This window comes from Oncorhynchus clarkii, chromosome 1, assembly GCF_045791955.1.
Source record: "Oncorhynchus clarkii lewisi isolate Uvic-CL-2024 chromosome 1, UVic_Ocla_1.0, whole genome shotgun sequence".
NCBI lineage: Eukaryota > Metazoa > Chordata > Actinopteri > Salmoniformes > Salmonidae > Oncorhynchus > Oncorhynchus clarkii.
In genome coordinates, this window is record NC_092147.1 from 9,750,101 (window position 1) to 9,776,759 (window position 26,659).

General features: G+C 43.5%; 1 protein-coding gene across 4 annotated transcripts in view; it reads right to left on the reverse strand.

The window, feature by feature from the left end:
- LOC139420041 (protein tyrosine phosphatase receptor type Sa) overlaps positions 1–5,510 on the reverse strand; it is a 367,333-nt gene extending 361,823 nt beyond the window's left edge. For all 4 annotated transcript variants that reach the window (XM_071170075.1, XM_071169830.1, XM_071170161.1 and 1 more), the window contains exon 1: positions 5,437–5,510. The gene's annotated coding sequence lies outside the window, so the exon portion shown is untranslated. The remainder of the gene's footprint in view (positions 1–5,436) is intronic.
- Positions 5,511–26,659: the final 21,149 nt, after the last annotated feature.

The window sequence follows — 26,659 nt, forward strand, 5'->3', positions numbered from 1 at the left end:
TTAGGATGTTTACCAATAGGTAACATACAGTGCACAACACAAGGATTTCGCTACACTCGCAATAACATCTGCTAAATATGTGTATGTGAACAATCAAATCTGATTTGATTTGATAACTTGGCTATATCTATCTATATGTTACGCGATCTGTGGAAGCGACACAACCTAACCTCCAATCAGACCTTGAGCCTGTATCCCAGAAAAAAAGCGACGGAAATCTGCACTTAATGATTTCTTCAGAATTCCCAGCAGCATCTCCTGCTACAGCTCACCCCCCTCCTTTCTTCCCTCCATCCCTTCCCTCTCTCCTTATCAATTAAGCAGAGAAATACACATAACCAAGCAGACCTTCATTGTTAGTGTCACCTTCTTTCTCATCCCCCAAGAACACAGTACAGGTTCCCCCTTTCACAGAGAGACAACTTTTTAGACAGTGTTGACCCCGGATCACTCCGTGTATTCCCCTTCCAATCAGTCTGACACAAGAGAAGCCCCTAGGCGTTTCTCCCAGCAGCCACGGAGTAGAGGAGAGTGAACTTGATCTCTCTCCTCGGATGTGAGGAGACGTCCCTGGCTTTCTGCATGCAGTGGTCCCCGTCCTCAGCTTGCCTTTTCCCGACAGCCCCACTTGCATACACATCAGAAGAGAACTGGCGGCACCAGTTGTGGGTTCCTCTAGCATCCTCTGACCCTGTCTAAATTACTGTGAGTTATGAGGGGGCTCAGGGTGGGGAGTCTGTGGATGTCAACCTTTCCTTTACCCACTATTTACATTTCTCCAAAAACAAATGAGTCGGGGCAAATGTGTTTGTGCACAGCCGGGGGAGAGGAGGGATATTTTCACATTGACATTTTCCTACTTAGAATTTGTAATTCTGCCGGCAGCGGGAAAACATTACCCAAAACCCCCCTGACTGTTTATCTTGAGGTGACAACTAACAAGCTTCTGCCTGATAATTAGATGGCCGCCGCCGAGTGTGTGTGTGTGTGTGTGTGTGTGTGTGTGTGTGTGTGTGTGTGTGTGTGTGTGTGTGTGTGTGTGTGTGTGTGTGTGTGTGTGTGTGTGTGTGTGTGTGTGAGAGAGAGAGAGTGAGCGTGTGTTTCATTCAACGTTCTCCATAACGTTGACATGATTATATGTTTCTCGCTACACATCGTGCCTTTAGGGTGCTTTAAAAGCCTCTCCAGCTGCATCCATTCCATTTGGGCTGCATTAACGATGCAGTGGCCACAATCATCCATTCCATTTGGGCTGCATTAACGATGCAGTGGCCACAATCATCCATTCCATTTGGACTGCATTAACGATGCAGAGGCCACAATCATCCATTCCATTTGGACTGCATTAACGATGCAGAGGCCACAATCATCCATTCCATTTGGACTGCATTAACGATGCAGAGGCCACAATCATCCATTCCATTTGGACTGCATTAACGATGCAGAGGCCACAATCATCCATTCCATTTGGACTGCATTAACGATGCAGAGGCCACAATCATCCATTCCATTTGGACTGCATTAACGATGCAGAGGCCACAATCATCCATTCCATTTGGACTGCATTAACGATGCAGAGGCCACAATCATCCATTCCATTTGGACTGCATTAACGATGCAGTGGCCACAATCATCCATTCCATTTGGACTGCATTAACGATGCAGAGGCCACAATCATCCATTCCATTTGGACTGCATTAACGATGCAGTGGCCACAATCATCCATTCCATTTGGACTGCATTAACGATGCAGTGGCCACAATCATCCATTCCATTTGGACTGCATTAACGATGCAGAGGCCACAATCATCCATTCCATTTGGACTGCATTAACGATGCAGAGGCCACAATCATCCATTCCATTTGGACTGCATTAACGATGCAGTGGTCACAATCATCCATTCCATTTGGACTGCATTAACGATGCAGTGGTCACAATCATCCATTCCATTTGGACTGCATTAACGATGCAGTGGCCACAATCATCCATTCCATTTGGACTGCATTAACGATGCAGTGGTCACAGTCATCCATTCCATTTGGACTTTATTAACTATGCAATGGCCAGAATCATGTACTATACTGTATGATGGTGGAGTGACTGCAGAATGTGACTCATCCCATGGGAAAGGGATTGCAACCGGCGTGTGTGTGCGTGCACACGCATGTTGGCAACACAGCCCACTGGGCACACACAGTTTGAGTCAACGTTGTTTCCAAGTCATTTCAATGGAAATGGAGGTACTTGATTTTGTGTGAACAACACAAGTTTGATGAGGGGCGCTTCATAAACCATTTACAAGTCATTAACTAGGGGAAGGCCCCAGTAATGGGACTGTCCTGTGACAGGCCTGACTGAAAATTGAACAATGTGTAGGAGACTCTTGTTTAATCCTCAAGTGGTAAGACAATGTCTCTATAGAAGAGATGCAACACTGAATAAGGAGAATGTCTTACATCTCTGATCTTGACATTCACCTCTTAGAAAAGCCCGGTATGCACTGGACGGAGGGAGATATGGCCACTATAGGGGGCAACATTAGAGCTGGGAGGAAAAACTGAGGATGTCATGCTTTATTTCCATGTAGTTCCATGTAATATTACATAATAAAGAATATGTGTGGTCTAGATTTATATCAGAGGCTACAACATATATGGTGTGTGGTTTTCATGTCTTTCATTTAATTTAGCAGACATTATACTGGCATTTACTAAATACAATACAGAAAAAAGCATTTGGCTAATGTTCTATTACAACTGGATGTCTTAACTGTTCTCTGAAGAAGAGGAGGAAGGAGGAGAGGGAAGGTGAGAGGGAAGGTGGGAGGGAGGGAGGGAGGGAGGGAGGGAGGGAGGGAGGGAGGGAGGGAGGGAGGGAGGGAGGGAGGGAGGGAGGGAGGGAGGGAGGGAGGGAGGGGAGGGGAGGGAAGGTGGAGGATTCTAAAACAAGAGATGATGAAAAAAAAAATCAATGGGCCAGTTACCAATTATACCCAGACTTAATATAACACTGAAAAATATTTCTTCAGATAATGTAAAATAGTTCCAAACCCATACAGGGTGACATTTTGGAGTAGCTCTCATTCAGACTACTAGTTATTTACAGTGTCTGAGTGTGAGCAAGGGGCGGGGTCGCGCTTTCTGTGGAAATCTTCGGAGAAATGTCCTCTCAGATGCTTATGGGCATTCAGGAGAGAGAGAGGAGTCAGTCCAAATTTCGCAAGTGATAGAGTTTATTCGTTTTTCTCTGTACCAGCATTCTAGTTAGTTTATTTATTTTTTATTTTTTATTAGGCCTGGGAAATGGATTACGTGTTTGCAATGCAGTGTAATAGTAATCAAATGTATATGATGTTGCTGTGTATTATAATTCTCCATTACGCCTTGTTTCTTTTCACAGCCTTGACTGTGGCAAGATACTGTTCCTCGCAAGCTTATAACACACACCCATTCTGATCAAGCCGTAAGATTTCGTATCCTACAAGGCAGGACACTCAACTTCATAAAAGAATAGAACATTATAATGATGTATCATTCAAGAGCCCAATTAAATTGGTCCCTTTGACAGCATTCTATTGAAGATTTCGTATTTTCGTCTTCCCCTTTTCAATAAAAAAATAACAATGCCTATGTTCCTCAAAAGTCTTTAAGACTAATTGGGGAATTGGTTTGATTGTTGGCTGCCGCTGTTGCGCATTTTAATATTCTACTATTTGGGCAATAAGGAAATATGTTTTGTAATAAAACATTTTCTAACGTTTTTCATGATGTTTGTGTGCCAAATATTTATAATCTCCATCCTAACAAATCCACATAATATGCGAAGTCAATCGCTGTGTGCTCGTCTATGTATGCTAAATGTATGTTGCGAATAGTAAAACCCCAGCTAGCCAACTTGAGGAGAAAACGTTTATTTTCCATATGGGCTAACAAATAGACACCAAAAGGCAGTACAAAGGGCAAAATAAGTAATTATGTAGAGTATACATAAAATACTAAAAATAAGACTAAAATCAACAGCAACCTGTACTCTCTTCAGGTAAAATATCTCCACTAGTCAAGGTGGTTGAAATAGGATAATGCCATTAAACAGTCAAGGAGAAATGTCCTCTCAGATGCTTATGGGCATTCAGGAGAGAGAGAGGAGTCAGTCCAAATTTCGCAAGTGATAGAGTTTATTCGTAGAGTTTAGGATAATGGCATTAAACAGTCAAGGTGGTTGGAATAGGATAATGACATGAAACAGTCAATGCGGTTGGAATAGGATAATGACATTAAACAGTCAATGCGGTTGGAATAGGATAATGACATTAAACAAGGGTGTCACCTGCACTCAGACAATCAATCACCAGCCACCACTGTTCCCGTGTCCTGAGTGACTCCACCTTTCAATGAATGGATTTGAGAGCGCACCCTGAAAAAACGCACCACAACTAAACATCTAAATCCCTGGCGAAGAAAAGAACCCCGCAATTGAATGCGCAAACATGGATCAGAGTCAGATACGCTTTACGATAAAGGCACATGTCAATAATGCATGTTCAACATTTTGCATTGGGCTACCCCTACAAGATATCAAGTTGATGTTGTGTGATATCATTCAACTCTTGAAACGTACAGTATCCGGTAGCGTGCCGTTTATAATCAAAAGGCTATGAATGTATGAAGTGATTTCGTCCGGGCGGATAGTCTACATTCATATGAATGGTGGTCTTAAATGCTAAGCAAACGCCTCTCATGGTTGGCTTCGTTAATGTACACCCCCGTGGAGATATACACCTTCTCACTGAAGAGGATTCAGTAATGCGTTATTCATAACTACATCTGACACTTCAAGGATTTATACTGTAACAAATGGTTGCGTTAAACAAATACCCAGTAAGGCTATTTTAAATCAAATAAAGTGAATAAACTTGTAATAACCAACAAACGGACACGTCAATAACGTCTAAACTACGGTGATGCGACTGTAGGCTACCCTACTCTACATTTCTTTATAACAAGCTATTTTTGAAACCGCTATAACGTTTGCCCACACCAGTAGATTGCTCTGTACAAGAATATGAGAGGAGGGCATCCGGCACATTTTTTGGCTACGGAGTAGGGTTACCAGTGTCACCTAACCTTTGCGGTATCCGCGTCAGCTCTACCCCGCCGCTTCTTGGTCCGTCGAGCAAGTACTTTGTATAGCATCCGAGTTCGGCATCTGAGTACTCTTGAGAGCTGCTCTTTAGGTACCACTAGCAGCCTGCATCCACCTCATAGGCTACTGGGTCAGCTGAATTCACAAGTATGGACAGAGGCACTATCGGACGCAGACTGCCTGTCGCGCATTCCACAATGTAGAACCAGTTGAAATACATAGTTTCTCCTTTAAAGAAGAACCTCAAAGCATACAAATACAACTCCGTTAGAAAAAAAGACATTTGTTCCTACCTTTATCAGCGATGGAGTTCCTCTCTTTCTTATCGTGCATTCACACAAAAAACTCACATCTTCTTGTTCAAATAAACAAATAAACAATAATCCCGTATGCGAGCGTCCTGCGGCAGATCCAGAGAAGCGGTTTGGGTTCTAGCGCTGAGTAGTGTTTAAATCCCCCGATAGCGCAGGTTGCTCGGACGCGTGTGGTATCGCAGTTCTGTTCAGCCGCGCTTGGAGAAACCACAGCTGTCCACGTTTGGATGGAGGGTGATGTCATAGCGCCCTCCTCTTCTCCTCTCTCGTCCCCCTCCTTTTTCGCCCACCCTTCTACTCGCAGCTCCCTCCTTCTTTCTCCTCCACTGCCGTGGGTTTGTCAATAGTTACCACAGCCACAAAGTAAATATCGTAAAAATAAAAGCATTTTTTTCTAAACTTTTTGGTCTTAATTTAAGGTTAGCGTTAGGCATAACTTTAGCAGTGTGGTTAAAGTTAGGCTTACGTAAAAAATCTGATACATTGTATAAATAGGCGGGGCTTATGACTTTGTGGCTGTGCTAACTTGTGACGACCCTCCCGTGGGCTACTTTCTCACCCTCCCGAGTCTAGTTCTTCCACTTGACGTGATGAAGTCATGGCGTTGCCTACGCCCTTCCAGCCGTGCTGTCCATCAGCATCTGCAGCCTCCTTTCCGGGGATTAGATGGAATAAAAGGTGGCATGAAAAATACCAATGTGTGAGAGAGGATGTGAAGACTTCCCTCCCCTTCATGCAGCCAGTGTGGCATAAAAGAAAAGTGCATACTCCTCATAAGACCACAAAGGATTTTCTGTATGGGCCAATGTAGCAGGGCCTAGATCTCAAAACCATTTTAGTGAATCATATTGTGATACCATTAAAACATGTTCGGTGATACCATTAAAACACGTGTGTGTCATGAGAAACCTTGCTTTACCTGAAGACGTGCATTAGTTTCCCAAACTAATGCGTAGGCTTTACCTCAGCAGGTTTACAATCATATTGCACCCTAGAGACCTGAGTTCAAACCCAGTTAGACACACTGACAAAGAGGAGTACTTCAATGCAGTCAGAGTATGTACAGTGCCAGTCAAAGGTTTGGACACACCTACTTATTCAAGGGTTTTTCTTTATTTTTTACTATTTTCTTCATTGTAGAATAATAGTGAAGCCATCAAAACTATTAAATAACACATATGGAATCATGTAGTAAGCAAAAAAGTGTTAAACACATCAAAATATATTTTAGATTTTAGATTCTTCAAAGTATCCACCCATTGCCGTGATGACAGTTAATTGAAATACCTTCCAGGTGACAGCCTCCCGAAGCTGGTTGAGAGAATGCCAAGAGTGTGCAAAGCTGTCATCGAGGAAAATGGGTGATACTTTGAAGAATCTCAATTATAAAATATATTTAGAGTTGTTTAACACTTTGTTGGTCACTACATGATTCCATATGTGTTATTTCATAGTAGAAAATAGTAAAAATAAAGAAAAACCTTTGAATGTGTCCAAACGTGTGTCCAAACGTTTGACTGGTACTGTATATCAATCCGGTGCATCTCTTTTCTACACAATATCTATTGAATTGCACTACTCCATTAAAATGTGAGGTAAAGACTGAAGCGGTAGAGCCTTCATTAACCCTATACTGTAACTCTGTCCCACCACCAGAACCATAAAGGTGTGTCCTCCTCTGCTCACTGATGAGGGTGCAGCCTAGAAGACAATCTCCTCTCCCTCCTGCCCTCCAAATGAATCCTTGTATTGCTGGCCTCTAACCTTGCCCCGACCCCTCTCAATTCAATTACATTTCATTCAAGGGTCTTTATTGGCATGGGAAACATATGTTAACATTGCCAAAGCAAGGGAAGTAGATAATATACAAAAGTGAAACAAACAATAAAAATGAACAGTAAACATTACATTCACAGAAGTTCCAAAATAATAAAGACATTACAAATGTCATATTATGTATATATACAGTGTTGTAATGATGTGCAAATGGTTAAAGTAAAAAAGGGAAAATAAATAAACAAAAACACAGTGGCTTGCGAAAGTATTCACCCCCTTGGCATTTTTCCTATTTTGTTGCCTTACAACCTGGAATTAAAATAGATTTTTTGGGGGGTTTGTATCATTTCATTGACACAACATGCCTACCACTTTGAAGATACAAATTATATTTTATAGTGAAACAAAAAATAAATAAGAAAAAAAAAACTGAAAACTTGAGCGTGCATAACTATTCACCACCCCCAAAGTCAATACTTTGCAAAGACACATTTACAGCAATTACAGCTGCAAGTCTCGTGGGGTACGTCTCTATAAGCTTGGCACATCTAGCCAATGGCATTTTTGCCCATTCTTTAAGGCAAAACTGCTCCATCTCCTTCAAATTGGATGGGTTCCGCTGGTGTACAGCAATCTTTAAGTCGTACCACAGATTCTCAATTGGATTGAGGTTTGGGCTTTGACTTGGCCATTCCAAGACATTTAAATGTTTCCCCTTAAACCACACTCATGTGTTGCTTTAGCAGTATGCTTTGGGTCATTGACCTGCTGGAAAGTAAACCTCCGTCCCAGTCTCAAATCTCTGGAAGACTGAAACAGGTTTTCCTCAAGAATTTCCCTGTATTTAGCTCCATCCATCATTCCTTCAATTCTGACCAGTTTCCCAGTCCCTGCCGATGAAAAACATCCCCACAGCATGATGCTGCCACCACCATGCTTCACTGTGGGGATGGTGTTCTCGGGGTGACGAGAGGTGTTGGGTTTGCGCCAGACATAGTGTTTTTCTTGATGCCAAAAAGCTCAATTTTAATCTCATCTGACCAGAGTACCTTCTTTCATATGTTTGGGGGGTCTCCCACATGCCTTTTGGCAAACACAATTTTTTTTTTCTTTAAGTAATTAATTTTTTCTGGCCACTCTTCCGTAAAGTGGTAGGGTAGCCTAGTGGGGCGGCAGGTTAGAGTGGTTAGAGTGTTGGACTAGTAACCGGAAGGTTGCAAGTTCAAATCCCCAAGCTGACAAGGTACAAATCTGTCATTCTGCCCCTGAACAGGCAGTTAACCCACTGTTCCTAAGCCATCATTGAAAATAATAATTTGTTCTTAACTGACTTGCCTAGTTAAATAAAGGTAAAACATAAAAAAAGCCCAGCTCTGTGGAGTGTACGGCTTAAAGTGGTCAAATGGACAGATACTCCAATCTCCGCGGTGGAGCTTTCCAGCTCCTTCAGGGTTATCTTTGGTCTCTTTGTTGCATCTCTGATTAATGCCCTCCTTGCCTGGTCCCTGAGTTTTGGTGGGCGGCCCTCTCTTGACAGATTTGTTGTGGTGCCATATTCCTTCCATTTTTTTAATAATGGATTTAATGGTGCTCTGTGGGATGTTCAAAGTTTTGGCTAGTTTTAAATAACCCAACCCTGATCTGTACTTCTCCAAAACGTTGTCCCTGACCTGTTTGGAGAGCTCTTCGGTCTTTATAGTGCCGATTGCTTGGTGGTGCCCCTTGCTTGGTAGTGTTTCAGACTGGGGCCTTTCAGAACAGGTGTAAATATACTGAAATCATGTGGCAGATAATGTGACACTTAAATAAAGTCCACCTGTGTGCAATCTAACTAATTATGTGACTTCTGAAGGTAATAATTTTTAAAATTTCACTTCACCAATTTGGACTATTTTGTGTATGTCCATTACATGAAATCCAAATAAATGTAAATTTAAATTACAGGTTGTAATGCAACAAAATAGGAAAAACGCCAAGGGGGTGAATACTTTTGCAAGGCACTGTATGGGTTGTATTGTATTTTCTTGTGGCAACAGGTCACAAATCTTGCTGCTGTGATGGCACACTGTGGAATTTCACCCAGTAGATATGGGAGTTTATCAAAATCGTGTTTGTTTTCGAATACTTTGTTGATCTGTGTAATCTGAGGGAAATCTATGTCTCTAATATGGTCCTACATTTGGAAGGAGGTTAGGAAGTGCAGCTCAGATTCCACCTAATTTTGTGGGCAGTGCACATAGCCCGTCTTCTCTTGAGAGCCAGGACTGCCAAAGGCGGCCTTTCTCAATAGCAAGGCTATGCTCACTGAGTCTGTACATAGTCAAAGCTTTCCTTAAGTTTGTGTCAGTCACAGGTAGTCTGCCACAGTGTACTCTCTGTTTAGGGCCAAATAGCATTCTAGTTTGCTCTGTTTTTTTGTTAATTCTGTTCAATGTGTCAAGTAATTATCTTTTTGTTTTCTCATGATTTGGTTGGGTCTAATTGTGTTGCTGTCCTGGGGCTCTGTTTGTGTTTGTGAACAGAGCCCAAGGACCAGCTTGCTTAGGGGACTCTTCTCCAGGTTCATCTCTCTGTAGGTGATGGCTTTGTTATGGAAGGTTTGAGAATCGCTTCCTTTTAGGTGGTTGTAGAATTTAACGTCTCTTTTCTGGATTTTGACAATTAGTGGGTATCGGCCTAATTCTGCTCTGCATGCATTTTTTGGTGTTCTACGTTGTACACTGAGGATATTTTAACAGAATTCTGCATGCAGAGTCTCAATTTGGTGTTTGTTCCATTTTGTGAATTATTGGTTGGTGAGCGGACCCCAGACCTCACAACCATAAAGAGCAATGGATACTATAACTGATTAAAGTATTTTTAGCCAGATCCTAACTGGTATGTCAAATTTTATGTTCCTTTTGATGGCATAGAATGCCCTTCTTGCCTTGTCATCTTGTTCACAGCTTTGTGGAAGTTACCTGTGGCGCTGATGTTTAGGCCAATGTATGTATAGTTTTTTTGTGTGTTCTTGTGAAACGATGTCTAGATGGACTTTATATTTGCGATCCTGGCGACTGGTCCTTTTTTGGAAATCTGTGCAGAATATCTAGGTGCTGCTGGAGGCCCTCCTTGGTTGGAGACAGAAGCACCAGATCATCAGTAAACAGTAGACATTTCACTTCAGATTCTAGAAGGGTGAGGACGGGTGCTGCAGTGCTCTCTCCAACTCTATGATATATATGTTGAAGAGGGTGGGGCTTACGCTGCATCACTGTCTCACCCCATGGCCCCGTGAAAAGAAATGTGTGTGCTTTTTGCCTATTTTAAATGCACACTTGTGGTTTATGTACATGGATTTTATAACGTTGAATGTTTTTCCCACCTAACACCACTTTCCATCAATTTGTATAGCAGAACCTCATGCCAAATTGAGTCGAAGGCTTTTTTGAAATCAACAAAGCATTAGAAGACTTTGTCTTTGTTTTGGTTTGTTTGTTTGTCAATTAGGGTGTGCAGGGTGAATACGTGGTCTGTGGTACGACAATTTGGTAAAAGCCAATTTTACATTTGCTCAATACATTGTTTTCACTGAGGAAAAGTACAAGTCTTATGTTAATGATAGTGCAGAGGATTTTCCCAAGGTTGCTGTTGACGCATACCCCATGGTAGTTATTGGTGTAAAATGTGTCTCCACTTTTGTGGATTGAGGTGATCAGTCCATGGTTCCAAATATTGGGGAAGATTCCAGAGCTAAGGATGATGTTAAAGGGTTTTAGTATAGTCAATGGAATTTGTTGTCTGTATAATTTATCATATCATTGAGGATACCATCAACACCACAGACCTTTTTGGGTTGGAGGGATTTTATTTTGTCCTGTAGTTCATTCAAGGTAATTGGAGAATCCAGCGGGTTCTGGTAGTTTTGAATAGTTGATTCTAAGATTTGTATTTGATCATGTATAAACTCAGCAACAAAAAAAAAACGTCCTCTCACAGTCGACTGTACTGCAGTGCATCTCTTCCTCATGGACTGCACCATACTTGCCAGTTCTTGCTGTGAGATGTTACCCCACTCTTCCACCAGGGCACCTGCATGGTCCAGAACATTTCTGGGGGGGAATGGCCCTAGCCCTCACCCTCCGATCCAACAGGTCCCAGACATTTCTGGGGGGGAATGGCCTTAGCCCTCACCCTCTGATCCAACAGGTCCCAGATGTGCTCAATGGGATTGAGATCCGGGATCTTCGCTGGCCATTGCAGAACACTGACATTCCTGTCTTGCAGGAAATCATCCACAGACCGAGCAGTATGGCTGGTGGCATTGTCATGCTGGAGGGTCATGTCAGGATGAGTCTACAGGAAGGGTACCACATGAGGGGAAAGGATGTCTTCCCTGTAACGCACAGTGTTGAGATTGCCTGCAATAACAGCCATGATGGAGCCTCCACCTCCAAAATCGATCCCGCTCCAGAGTACAGGCCTCGGTGTAATGCTCATTCCTTCAACGATAAACGCAAATCCGACCATCAACCCTGGTGAGACAAAACCGTGACTCGTCAGTGAAGAGCACTTTTTGCCAGTCCTGTCTGGTCCAGCGACTGGTGTCTGATGTCTGGTGAGGAACTGCCTTACAACAGGCCTACAAGCCCACAGTTCAGCCTCTCTCTGCCTATTGCGGACAGTCTGAGTACTGATGGAGGGATTGTGCGTTCCTGGTGTAACTCGGCCAGTTGTTGTTGCCATCCTGTATCTGTCCCACAGGTGTGATGTTTGGATGTACCAATCCTGTGCCGGTGTTGTTACACGTGGTCTGCCACTGCGAGGACGATCAGCTGTCCGTCCTGTCTCCCTGTAGCGCTGTCTTAGGCATCTCACAGTACGGACATTGTAATTTATTGCCCTGGCCACATCTGCAGTCCTCATGTCTCCTTGCAGCATGCCTAAGGCACGTTCACGCAGATGAGCAGGGACCCTGGGCATCTTTCTTTTGGTGTTTTTCAGAGTCAGTAGAAGGGCCTCTTTAGTGTCCTAACTTTTCATAACTGTGACCTTAATTGCCTACCGTCTGTAAGCTGTTAGTGTCTTAAAGACCGCTCCACAGGTGCATGTTCATTAATTGTTTATGGTTCATTGAACAAGCATGGGAAACAGTGTTTAAACCCTTTCCAAAGAAGATCTGTGAAGCTATTTGGATTTTTACAAATGATCTACAATTCTTTGTGTTGTTGTTTGTTTAGTGTTTTCCAATTTTCCCAGAAGTGGTTAGTCTATGGATTCTTCACTTACATTGAGCTGATTTCTGACGTGCTGTTCCTTCTTTTTCCGTAGTGTATTTCTGTATTGTTTTAGTGATTCACCATTGTGAAGGCGTAGACTCAGGTTTTCTGGGTCTCTATGTTTTTGGTTAGACAGGTTTCTCAATTACTTTCCTAGGTTTTTGCATTCTTCATCAAGCCATCAAACCATTGTCATTGTTCATGTTTGACATGTTTAGATTTGATACCAGGTTTACACCTTCATTATTACAGTAAAACATCTTGTCCAGGAAATTGTCTAGAAGGGATTGAATTTGTTGTTGTTTTTTGGTAGATTTACACACTACTCTCCTTCCATCTATAGCATATCTTAATATTATTCAGCTCTTTTGGCTTTGATGCCTCATGACTGAGCAATGCTCTGTTCAAGTAGAGTGTGATTTTGCTGTGATCTGATAGGGGTGTCAGTGGACTGACTGTGAACGTTCTGAGAAACTCTGGGTTGAGATCAGTGATAAAGTAGTCTATAGTACTATTGCCAAGATATGAGCTATATGTGTACCTACAATAGGAGTCCATTGACTATGTACCACCATTGACTATGTACATACCCAGCTTGCGACAGAGCTGCAGGAGTTGTGACCCGTTGTTTTTGTTATATTGTCATAGTTGTGCCTAGGGGGGCATATGGGGGAGGGAACGCTGTCCCCTCCATGTAGGTGTTTGTCCCCCCGGTGTGCTGAGGGTGTCAGGTTCTTGTCCAGTTCTGGCATTTAGGTCGCCACAGACTAGTGCATGTCCCTGGGCCTGGAAATTGTTTATCTCTCCCTCTAAGATGGAGAAGCTGTTAAAGTATAGGGATTCTATTGGGGGTATATAGGTAGCACACATGAGGACATTTTTCTCAGTTGAGATCATTTCCTTATTAATTTCTATCCAGATGTAAAATGTTCCTGTTTTGACTAATTTAATAGAGTGGGTTAGGTCTACTCTATACCAAATTAGCATACCCCCTGAGTCTCTTCCCTGTTTCACATCTGGTATTTTGGTGGATGGGACTACCAGCTCTCTGTAGCCTAGATGGCAACCAGTGGGTCCGTCTCCTTTATACCATGTTTCTTGTAGGATGACAATGTCTGTATTTCCAATTTCTTTGATGAAGTCTATGTTCCTGCTCTTTAGATCAAAGGTAGATGATCTCAGACCCTGTATATTCCAGGAGGTATATTCCCTCCTTCCATCCCTGCAACACTTCACATTTCTAGCAGTGTATGGGAACTAGTGAGTGTCAATCAGGGGGGGGCTCAACCAGATGAGAGCTTTAAAGCTTTAGGAGAGGAGATGGGAGGAGGGAGCTTTTCTTCTAGGCTTTAATTAGTGGAGGGGAGGAATGTTTTGTCACCTCTCTGCATTTGGGGTGATGGGAAGGCAGGGAGCCAAGACAGGCACTGATTTGGCCATTGCAAAGTGTTATTGTGCCTTAACAAGATGTTACATGCTTTAGATTGGGATGATAACACTGCCATCAAATGTCATATCTAGGCAGTCATGTTTATGTGCAGTGCTGGATAGTGATGCACTGATATGACATTTTTGGCCGATACCGGTATCCGATATTTTCCTTGCCAAAAAAAATTATACCTATAACCAATATTTAAAGTTTTAGAGGCCTTTTAAGCATTCTAGTACAGTTAAATAGTAACACACACATATGGACGCAGCAGGTCTAAGGCACTGCATCTCAGTGCAAGAGCCATCACTACAGTCCCTGGTTCGAATCCAGGCTGTATCACATCCGGCCGTGATTGGGAGTCCCATAGGGCGGCGCACAATTGGCCCAGTGTCGTCCGGGTTTGGCCGGGGTAGGCCATCATTCTAAATAAGAATTTGTTCTTAACTGACTTGCCTAGTTAAATAAAGGTTACACACACACACACACACACACACACACACACACACACACACACACACCACATTGACCAAAATCTTATTTTGTTGGCAAAACCTATTTCTTTCACTTACTTGCTGTTGTCACGTTGGTCATAAGGCTTGGACCAAGGCGCAGCATCGTATGCGTACATTCTGATTTATTTAAAGAATGAACCCTGAACAAACTAACAAAATAACAACCAAAACATGACGCTATACAATATAGTGCTGACAGGCAACTACACATAGACAAGATCCCACACCAGAAAGTGGGCAACAGTGCTGCCTAAATATGATTCCCAATCAGAGACAACGATAAACATCTGTCTCTGATTGGGAACCATATCAGGCCAACATAGAAATACAAAAACCCCTAGACCTACAACAACCCTAGACATACAAAACCCTAGACATACAACACTAGAGTACCCACCCTAGTCACACCCTGACCTAACCAGGTCAGGGCGTGACAGCTGTGCAGTTTCGTTGTTCATTTATTCAGTCGTTTCATTCTCAACCAGGATTTCTATGGAACGAGTTTGGGTCTTTGCGTGTCAAAAAATATACTATTTAAAACTTCTTATGGCTGGGGGCAGTATTGAGTAGCTTAGATGAATAAGGTGCCCAGAGGTGCCCAGATTAAACTGCCTGCTACTGTCGTGGAGGATTGTTTACTAAATATAACACTTACAAGAACTTGTGAATTCAATATAGGCTTTTAATACAAACATATCAGAAGCCTAGATGGTCCGCGGAACACACCCTTTTCCAGAGCACTGGCTCTGTATTTATACACATACAACATATGAGTCCATCCCACATGCAAATGAAGTTACTTCCCTCAGTCCATCTGCCACCATTATATCCCAATCTGTGCATCCTGCTTGTTCATGCCCAATAACGCCCATATCTGCATTTAGTTAAGTTATAATGGTGACAGGACCTCTTCATGTCCCAAAAATAATACATGCCCATCTTATCCTATGGGCCCCTTATGTTTAGCTTGGTGTGGTCTTTGGTATGTCTGTCCATATTAGGACTAGTAGACTATGTGTCTCTTCTCTTCATGTCCTAAAAATATATGCCCTATGTCTATAGTCCATCAGTTGGTCATTTGGCTGACCCCCTCCTTTGTATGTCCCTCTGACCTTGGTATGTCCAGCTGTCCTATGCTCTCATGGCCTTACTTTGGTTTCCTGTCCTATACAATAGACAATGCATTTTACCAGAATGACAAATGCCCTCTAAGTGTATCTTCCTCTTGTGATACAGTATTATGTTTGTCCCGATATGTACAGCTTGCTCCCACACTACTCAGTTCCAGTTGCTAATATATGCATATTATTCATATATTTGGATAGAAAACACTCTGAAATTTCTAAAACTGTTTGAATGATGTCTGTGAGTATAACAGAACTCATATGGTATGCAAAAACCTGAGAAAAAATCCAACCAGGAAGTGGGAAATCTGAGGTTGGTCGTTTTTCAATTAATTCCCTATTGAAGATACAGTGGGATATTGGTCATGTTGCACTTCCTACAGCTTCCAATAGATGTCAACAGTCTTTAGAACTTTGTTTGAGGGTTCTACTGTGAAGTGGGGGAGAATGAGAGTGGAATGAGTCAGAGGTCTGCCAGAATGCCTTGAGCTCGTGATGCTCATTCACATGAGAGCGAGCTCTGTTCCATTGCTTATCTACAGACAAAGGAATTCTCTGGTTGGAATATTATTGAAGATTCATTTTAAAAACAGCCTAAAGATTGATTCTATATTTTGTTTGACATGTTTCTTCGGACTGTAATGGAACTTTTTGAATTTTCGTCTGCTCGTGCGCCATGAAGTTGGATTACTGGGCTGAACGCACGAACATCAAGGAGGAATTTGGACATAAATGATGGACATTATCGAACAAAACAAACATTTACTGTGGAACTGGAATTCCTGGGAGTGCATTCTGATGAAGATCATCAAAGGTAAGTGAATATTTATAATGTTATTTCTGACTTCTGTTGACTGCACAATATGGCGGATATCATTTTGGCTTGTTTGGGCTCTGAGCGCCGTACTCAGATTTTTGCATGGTTTGCTTTTTCCGTAAAGCTTTTTTTGAAATGTATCTAAAGTTCCATGTAAAACACTTGTATTTTCATCAACATTTATAATGAGTATTTCTGTAAATTGATGTGGCTCTCTGCAAAATCACTGGATGTTTTTGGCACTACTGAACATAACGCGCCAATGTATACTGAGATTTTTTTTATATAAATATGAACTTTATCGAAGAAAACATACATGTATTGTGTAACATGAAGTCCTATGAGTGTCATCTGATGAAGATAATCAAAGATTAGTGATTAATTCTATCTCTATTTCTGATTTTTGTGACTCCTCTCTTTGGCGGGAAAAGTGGCTGTGTTTTTCTGTGACTTGGCTCTGACCTAACATAATCGTTTGTGGTGCTTTCGCCGTAAAGCCTATTTGAAATCGGACACTGTGGTGGGATTAACAAGAAGTGTATCTTTAAAATAGTGTGAAATACTTGTATGTCTGAGGAATTTTAATTATGCAATTTCTGTTGTTTTGAATTTGGCGCCCTGCACTTTCACTGGCTGTTGTCATATCGATCCCGTTAGCGGGATCTCAGCCATAAGAAGTTTTAACACCATTTGATGTGTCAAATAACACTATTTGACGAGTAAATAAGCTTGGTGACCAATCAGGACCTGAATATGACTGCACATCACATAATAATTTCACGCGTTCCTTCTTTTTAAAGTAGTTATTACACATTGATTACACTATCACTCATACAGTTGAAGTCGGAAGGTTACATAAAACCTAGGTTTCCAGTCATTAAAACTCGTTTTTCAACCACTCCACATTTTTTTTGGAAACATAATATAGTTTTGGCAAGTCGGTTAGGATATCTACTTTGTGCATAACACAAGTACTTTTTCCAACAATTCTTTACAGACAGATTATTTCACTTGTAATTCACTGTATCACATTTCCAGTGGGTCATACGTTTACATATAGTAAATTGACTGTGCCTTTAAACATCTTGAACATTCCAGAAAATGATGTCATGGCTTTACAAGATTCTGATAGGCTAATTGACATAATTTGAGTCAATTGGAGGTGTACCTGTGGGTGTATTTCAAGGCCTACCTCCAAGCTCAGTGCCTCTTTGCCTGACATCAAGGGAAAATTAAAAGAAATCAGCCAAGACTTCAGAAAAAAATGGTAGACCTCCACAAGTCTGGTCTATCCTTGGGAACAATTTCCAAATGCCTGAAGGTACCACATTCATCTGTGCAAACAATAGTACGCAAGTATAAACACCATGGGACCACGCAGACATCATACCGCTCAGGAAGGAGATGCATTCTGTCTCATAGAGATGAACGTACGTTGGTGCGAAAGTGCAAATCAATCCCAGAACAACAGCAAAGGACCTTATGAAGATGCTTAAGGAAACAGGTACAAAATTATCTATATCCACAGTAAAATGAGTCCTATATCGACAAAACCTGAAAGGCCGCTCAGCAAGGAAGAAGCTACTGCTCCAAAACTGCCATAAAAAAGCCAGACTGCAAATGGGGACAAAGATAGTACTTTTTGGAGAAATGTCCTCTGGTCTGATGAAAGAAAAATGGAACTGTTTGGCCATAATCACCATCATTATATTTGGAGGAAAAGGGGGAGGCTTGTAAGCCGAAGAATACCATCCCAACCATGAAGCATGGGGGTGGCAGCATCATGTTGTGAGGGTGCTTTGCTGCAGGAGGGACTGGTGCATTTCACAAAATAGATGGCATCATGAGGCTGGAAACTTATGTGGACATATTGAAGCAACATCTCAGTCAGGAAGTTAAAGCTTGCTCGCAAATGGACAATGACCACAAGCATACTTCCAAAGTTGATGGCAAAATGGCTTAAGGACAACCAAGTCAAGGTATTGGAGTGGCCATCACAAAGCCCTGACCGCAATCCTATAGAAAATTTGTCGGCAGAACTGAAAAAGCGTGTGCGAGCAAGGAGGCCTTACAAACCTGACTCAGTTACACCAGCTCTGTCAGGAGGAATGGGCCAAAATTCACCCAGCTTGTTGTGGGAAGCTTGTGGATGTCACGGTCGTCGTTGGAAGCATACTCGGACCAAAGCGCAGCGTGATCTGGATTCCACATATTTATTTAATGAAACGCACAAAAAGAATAATCGAAACGTAACGTTCTGGAGTGCTCACAGGCAACAACACAAAAACAAGATCCCACAAAACACAGTGGGCAAATGGCTGCCTAATATGCTCCCCAATCAGAGACAACAATAAACAGCTGCCTCTGATTGGGAACCATACCAGGCCAACATAGAAATACACAACCTTGAAGGAACACCCCCCCCCCCCCCCCCTAGTCACACCCGACCTAACCAAAATAGAGAATAAAAGGGCACTTTATGGTCAGGGTGTGACAGTAACCCACACTGACTAGTGTCGGTGGTGGCTCCGGTACGGGTCTTAGCCCCCGCCCAGACCACGGGTCCGGCCATGGAGCCGGGTAGAACGCCGTGCTCGGACTGGGCCTCGGCGTTGAGGAGGGCCCCGGCCATGGAACTGGGTTGGACGCCGCACCCGGACTGGGCACCGGTGCCGAGGAAGACTCCGGCCATGGAGCTGAGTTGGCCGCCGTGCCTTGACTTAGCACCGGTGCAGAGGAAGGCTCCTGACATGGGGGCAAGACTGGACTCTGTGCCTGGACTGGGCACCGGCGCAGAAGAAGACTCTGGCCTTGGAGCTGGACTGTATGACGTGCTTGGACTGGGCATCGGTGCAGGGGAAGGCTTCGGCCATGGAGCTGGAGGTTCCGGACCGTTGACCGTCGCTGGAGGTTCCGGACCGTGGACCGTTGCAGGAGGTTGTGGACCGTCTCAGGAGGTTCCGGACTGTGGACCGTTGTAGGAGGTTCCAGTCTGTGGACCGTCGTAGGAGGTTCCGGCCTGGGGATGTGCACTAGAGGCCGAGCACGTGGAGCCAGTACAGGTGCCACAGGACTGGTGACATGCACTTCAGGGCGTGTGCGAGGAGCTGGAATAGGATGTACTGGGCTTTGGAGGCGCACTGGAGACCTGGTGCATATAGCCGGCACAAATTGTACAGGAACGATGACACACTTTGCACGGCGAGTGCGGAGAGCTAGCACAGGACGTACTGGGCTGTGGAGGCGCACTGGAGACCTGGTGCATAGAGCCAGCACACATGGTACCGGACAAATGACATGCTCCACAAGGCGAGTGGGGAGAGCTGGCACAGGATGTACAGGGCTGTGGAGGCGTACTGGAGACCTGGTGCGTGGAGCCGGCACAGTTTTAACCAGACTGCTAGCATGCTCCTCAGGACGAGTACGGAGAGCCGACTCATGTGGCAGCAAACTGATGACATGCTCCTTACGGCGAATGTCGTGCATCATACACCAACACAACAACTCTCATCTCTCTCTCCTCCAGTTTCTTCATCAGCGCACTGACGGTCTCTGACTCTCTCCGTTCACTGTCCTCCAGTTTCTCCCTCTTCTCCCAGACTGGCTCTGGCTCCCCCCTCAGCTCCGTGTGCCCCCCCCAAAAAAATTGGACTTTCAATGTGGCTGCGATCCCCGGCGTCTTCGCTGTCCTCCCTTCTCTCTTTGCGTCTGCTTCCACCGAAGGCTTTCGTCTTCTGCAATAATTTCCTCCCAAGTCCAGGATGTCTTCTCCTCCTTTATCTCCTCCCAAGCACAGGATGCCCTCTCCTCCTGGGCACGCTTCTTGGTCCTTTGGTGGTGGGATCTTCTGTCACGATCGTCGTTGGAAGCATACTCAGACCAAAGCGCAGGGTGATCTGAGTTCCACATATTTAATTAATGAAACACATAAAAACAATAAAGAATAACCGAAATGTGACGTTCTGGAGTGCTCACAGGCAACAACACAAAAACAAGATCCCACAAAACACAGTGGGGAAATGGCTGCCTAATATGTTCCCCAATCAGAGACAACGAGAAACAGCTGCCTCTGATTGGGAACCATACCAGGTCAACATAGAAATACACAAGAAGGAACACCCCGACCTAACCAAAATAGAGAATAAAAAAGCTCTCTATGGTCAGTGCGTGACAGTGGAAGGCTACCCGAAATGTTTGACCAAAGTTAAACAATTTAAAGGAAATGCTACTTCACATTGTTTGTGAGATCAGACACAATATCAGGGTTTAAACACTGTTTCCCATGCTTGCTCAATGAACCATAAACAATTAATGAACATGCACCTGTGGAATGGTCATTAGGACACTAACAGTTTACAGACGGTAGGCAATTAAGGTCACAGTTGTGAAAACTTAGGACACTAAAGAGGCCTTTCTACGGACTCTGAAAAACACCAAAAGAAAGATGCCCAGGGTCCCTGCTCATCTGTGTGATCGTGCCTTAGGCATGCTGCAAGGAGGCATGAGGACTGCAGATGTGGCCAGGGAAATAAATTGCAATGACCGCACTGTGAGAAGCCTAAGACAGTGCTACAGGGAGACTGGACAGACAGCTGATCATCCTCGCAGTGACAGATCACGTGTAACAACACCTGCACAGATCGGTCCATCCGAACATCACGCCTGTGGGACAGGTACAGGATGGCAACAACAACTGGCCGAGTTACACCAGGAACACACAATCCCTCCATCAGTGCTCAGACTGTCCGCAATAGGCTGAGAGTGGCTGGACTGAGGGCTTGTATTGTAAGGCATTGATGAAGACAGCTTGTCTTGTCGAAATGTTGGTTATTAAATTATTGTGCGTCTGAAGTGGTGGTCTCTTCTTTAATTTTTCAAGGCAGGTCCCGCAAGAACTTTGCCTATTGGCATAAGTCCACCGTCACTGGACCAGACAGGACTGGCAAAAAGTGCTCTTCTCTGATGTGTCGTGGGTTTGTCTCACCAGGGGTGATGGTTGGAATGAGCGTTACACCCAGGCCTGTACTCTGGAGCAGGATCGATTTGGAGGTGGAGGATCCGTCCTGGTCGGGGCGGTGTGTCACAGCATCATCGGACTGAGCTTGCTGTCATTACAGGCAATCTCTACGCTGTGCGTTACAGGGAAGTCATCCTCCTCCCTCATGTGGTACCCTTCCTGCAGGCTCATCCTGACATGACACTCCAGCATGACAATGCCACCAGCCATACTGCTTGTTCTGTGTGTGATTTCCTGCAAGACAGGAATGTCAGTGTTCTGCCATGGCCAGCGAAGAGCCCGGATCTCAATCCCATTGAGCACGTATGAGACCTGTTGGATCAGAGGGTGAGGGCTAGGGCCATTCCCCCCAGAAATGTCTGGGAACTTGCAGGTGCCTTGGTGGAAGAGTGAGGTAACATCTCACAGATGGCAATCTGGTGCAGTCCATGAGGAGTAGATGCACTGCAGTACTTAATGCAGCTGGTGGCCACACCAGATACTGACTGTTACTTTTGATTTTGACCCCCCCTTTGTGCAGGGACACATTATTCAATTTCTGTTAGTCACATGTCTGTGAAACCTTTTCAGTTTATGTCTAAGTTGTTGTATCTTGTTATGTTCATACAAATATTTACACATGCTGAAAATAAACGCAGTTGACAGGGAGAGGAAGTTTCTTTTTTGCTGAATTTAAAAACAGTATATACACAATAAAATACACAACATCAACTTGAAATTTACTTTGAATTCTGTTCCAGCGATACGGTGCTTTCAAACTTAAAGCAGATTTACTGTACCTAGCTCGGTGGAGACCCTAGGAATCTCAAGAGTTAACCAATCCCGTGAATTGGTTATGTAACTTAGTTGTTTATACTTCAACAGCAAAGTTAAATAAAATGGAAGTTGTAAGTGCTAGATCAATTTGAAAGATTTTCCAATTTAGTTTAACAAGCAAACATTTCCAGAAGTAGATTATTCTATAATATTCTACGATATTTGTTTCAAAGGGTTAACAAAAGCAGCTGAATTATCTTATCTAGAGTCTTTCGATGAAAAATTTAACAGAGGCTATTTGGCTGAAATCACAGATCGATCGTCTTTGTTTTGGCAACTGCACTGTGAAGATAACGGTCGTTTTTTTTCATAACCCGCAGATTACCATAATTTACAGTTCTCAAAGGAAATCCGTGAGCATCGCTTCTATTCATCATGTTAGCTAATGCTAGACAATTAGATGTGGATTAATGAGCCTGTCACAACAAATCAACACCGCAGACACACAATAGTGTCTGAATCATCATGTTCTAAATCACTGAGAAATCGAGCCTGTTTTGGGTAAATATAGTCTGAGTGTGTTTCATTGGAAAAGCAAGGCGAAGATGGCAAAGACACTGAAATTATGAAGGGGAGCTATGTTCTAGCTAGTGCTGTGATGTACTGGTCACACATGGTCCATAGCAGCTGTGATACAGTGCTGCTGGTGAAAGCAGAAAACATTGAGGAGCACTTGGATCATTTAGGTTAAGGTTTTCACAGAGATCAGTGCTCTATGACTCAATACCTTTGATAGGTTGACAGGTGGAGGCTCCTCCCTGTTTACTTCTTTCTCTCCCTCTGTCTTTAGACAATTCCATTCCATGAGTGAATGTTCTCTTCTCTCTTTCTCCCTCTGTTCTCTCCTCCCTCTCTCTCTCCCTCTATTTGTTCTCTCCGCCTACCTCGCGTTCCTGTTCTGTGGAGAGGATATCTATAGCTACAGCCTGACATGACTTTTCAGGTGGGCGAAGGTGCTAAAAGTCCCTTCGAAAAATAGAAGATGATTTCTGCGAGAGTCTCTACTTGCTTGGTCTCTACAATCCAAGCATAACTACTTATAACCAAACTAGTATTTCTGAATGGAACGAACAATCCCTATTCATGAATATTGCAAACACTAGATTACTGGAGACATTATTGAATAGGACAAAAATAAAAATAAATCCTAAATGGTGGGTTGTTGACTTATTACTGGGACCAGGTTAGGAACAATGCCAGCTGGTTTAGTTTCCTGAGTTAGGGAAGGACTGCTTTACACACTTATGTGAGTGTATGCCTGTGTTTGAAATTCGAAGGGAAAGAAGAAAAAAATCATTCCATTTTACCTCGACCTTTGGTTGCCCTCTTTCCCCACCACCCAGGTAGCACCGCTCCTCTCAACGCAGTGCTGTGATCCAATCTGACTTCAACCTTGGTGAGGTGGGGCACCCCCAACAATAACACCACCCTGCCACTATTGCAAAGCATCCCCTCCTAGGGAAGAACAACCATAGGATGAGGCACTGTAAGTCCGTGCTTACACGTAGCTACTAGCTACCTCCCTGTCCTGTTTATTCGATCATCGTTGGGCCGAAGCCTCTCTCACCAAGGTCTTTTACCGTCTTAATGTTTAATGACATCCATTTTCCAACCTCTCTACCTCTCCGTCTCCTTCCCTCCCTTTTCTTTTCTTCATTCCTATGGTTGACATCTCCATGCTGCCTTGCCTTGCCCACCCCGAGTGCAGCAAGCCGAATATAGCATCCGGTGATGAACACCCCGGTTACTATGAAACAAAACCTTAAACAGGTGTTTAATTGTTTCTTCGCAGCCCCAAGATGCCTAACACACGACCACCCTGTCTAGGTTGTCAGCATGAGCTTTTACAGATTAAGGTTTCATGTTCTAGCTGTGTCCAAGAGTTCCTCTGGTGCTCATTTACACAGTTCCACCCATCAAAACCTTGTTTCAACCCTGTGTTGGTGAATGTTTCTTGACCATCAAGGCCCTCCGCTCAACCAGAAAAGACATGCCAAGAAGAGCTCACAACCTTTAGAGATTGAATATCTAGATATAACTGTCAATTCCAACTGAAGTAAAAAAAAAAGTGAGATTCAACAAATTATAACATGAGGGGGAAAAAAAGAAAAAGAAAGCAAGGAGCATCAGGCCATGCTTAGCGCTAGCTTTACAATGAGACAGGTCAGTTAGCGCTAGCTTCACAACGAGACAGGTCAGTTAGCGCTAGCTTCACAATGAGATAGGTGAGTTAGCGCTAGCTTCACAATGAGACAGGTCAGTTAGCGCTGTAGCTAGCAGCTGTTCCCAGTTTGTCTTGTGCTAAAAGGTTAGTTATAAGTGATAGGGGCGGGGTAGACGTGGCCTTTTTTAGGGACTGAAAAAAACTGCTGCAGCTACTGTGTGTCTGTGAGTGTGTGTTTTATGCCTTGCAGCTTGTCATAGTGAGACACCGGAGTATGCTAATATCAATCAGCGTCTAACTAGGACTAGGTTGACGATGATATCTAGAGACAGTTGGGTATTTTACTCCGAGGCTGGAAATACTATTCTACTGTATACTACCCTAGAAGTGAACATACTGATTAAATGTCAATGTGTAATTGGAAATGGGCTGGCTGTTGTTCTGTTTGCATGGTGAATCTCAAGAGGTGGGGCATAAGCTCTAAAGCCAAGGGAATTTAGAATGGAAAGTCAGTTACACATCCCCTCTCCCTGTCACACACACACACACACACACACACACACACACACACACACACACACACACACACACACACACACACACACACACACACACACACACACACACACACACACACACACACACACACACACACACACACACACACACACACTGCAGTACTTTTCTGAGTATCTGTGTGTTGTTTGTAGTAAAAGTTGAGGTGCCACAGAAGCCCATCAAGTAGTCTAGAAAGTGTTTTTGTGAAGCAAGTTTAGTTAAGTTTTAGGTTTTCTGTAGATCTGTCCTCCTTTTGTAATTGTCCATTCTCTTACTGTCTCTCTCTGTCTCTGTATGTCTTCCATTATATTTTATGTCTCTTGTGGTTTCCCCATCATCAGTATCTCTCAAGGCCTCAAGCGTAACAACGATACTGACTCTCTCCACCCCATCTGACCCGCTATCCAGTCCAACCATGCTCTGCCCATTTGTAATAAACCGCACAGCCACACACAAGATCCCACCGCTGATACCAGTGTTGGCTGATCTGTTCCACGCTTCCCCCCCGGCTGATCCAGCAGACCTGCCTTATTACTCAGCTTCCATGTTGGTGCCAATTGAAAGTGGCAGCAGAGTTCGCCACAGAATCCTAATCACGGGAGGTCATTGGCGGCTGGTTCAGCCTGGGCGTGTGTGAAAGAGAGAGAGAGCTGTGTGAGCGTGTCTGGCTCAGAGGTCAGTCAGTGTGTGTCAGGAGAGAGCATGTTTGCTTGACCAGACGGCTGCGGTCAAATGCTGCATGTCTTGTATAATTTGAAAATTTTATTTTAGCTTTATTTAACAAGGCAAGTCAGTTAAGAACAAATTCTTATTTTCAATGACAGCCTAGGAACAGTGGGTACACTGCCTTGTTCAGGGGCAGAACGACAGATTTATACCTTGTCAGCTCATAAGCAACAAATAGATTTGATCAGATCTCAACACTATAAAAAATACTACGAAATTGTGGGTGGGGTCGATTCAACACAGTAAATAGGATATAATCTGTCAGAATATACTGTATCCCCACCATAAACGTGTTGATATCGTGAAAACAGTATCAATTAAATCTATGTACACTATAACTGGAGCCTGTAATGTAAAACTTGGTCACCATTAAGAAGGTTTATCCAGAGAGCAACTCCTTCATTCTTTATCCTGTGCCAAGTAAATATATACTCGCTCTCTGCACAGATGAAAAAATGCAAGTGTGACCCGGAGGTTCAGTCAAAGATAACGTTTATTCACGATATCAGTGGGGTATGCAGCAGTCGCAAAGCATGAAGGGAAAAAATGTTAACCAGAAGAGAAATCCATTGCCTCTCAAGATGTGGTAAGTTCAATTGTCTAACATGGAGACGAAATTGAAAGGTGCCCGTCTGCTGCAGTATTTCTAAAGGGCTGTGCGTTACATTCATCACCGCCCCCCACAGTTCCTCATATAGAACATAAACATAAACTGCTGCATACCCCTCTGGTCTGTCTGTGTTTTAAAGAGATGCTCCTCTTTTTTTGAGACCACACTCCACAAAGTAAATCCTACAGGCTCTAGTGATCTTATCTTGATTATTTTTCCATTGATGTGGTCAAGCACTGTAAAGAAGTACCTCGATAAGCTGCAGCCCAGAACAGAGCGGCACATTTAGCTCGTCATTGGAATTAGAGGGCTCATATCAATACTATGCATGCCAGTCTCCCCTGGCCTAGATTTGAGGAAAGACTGAGTGTATCGCTTCTTGTTTTTATAAG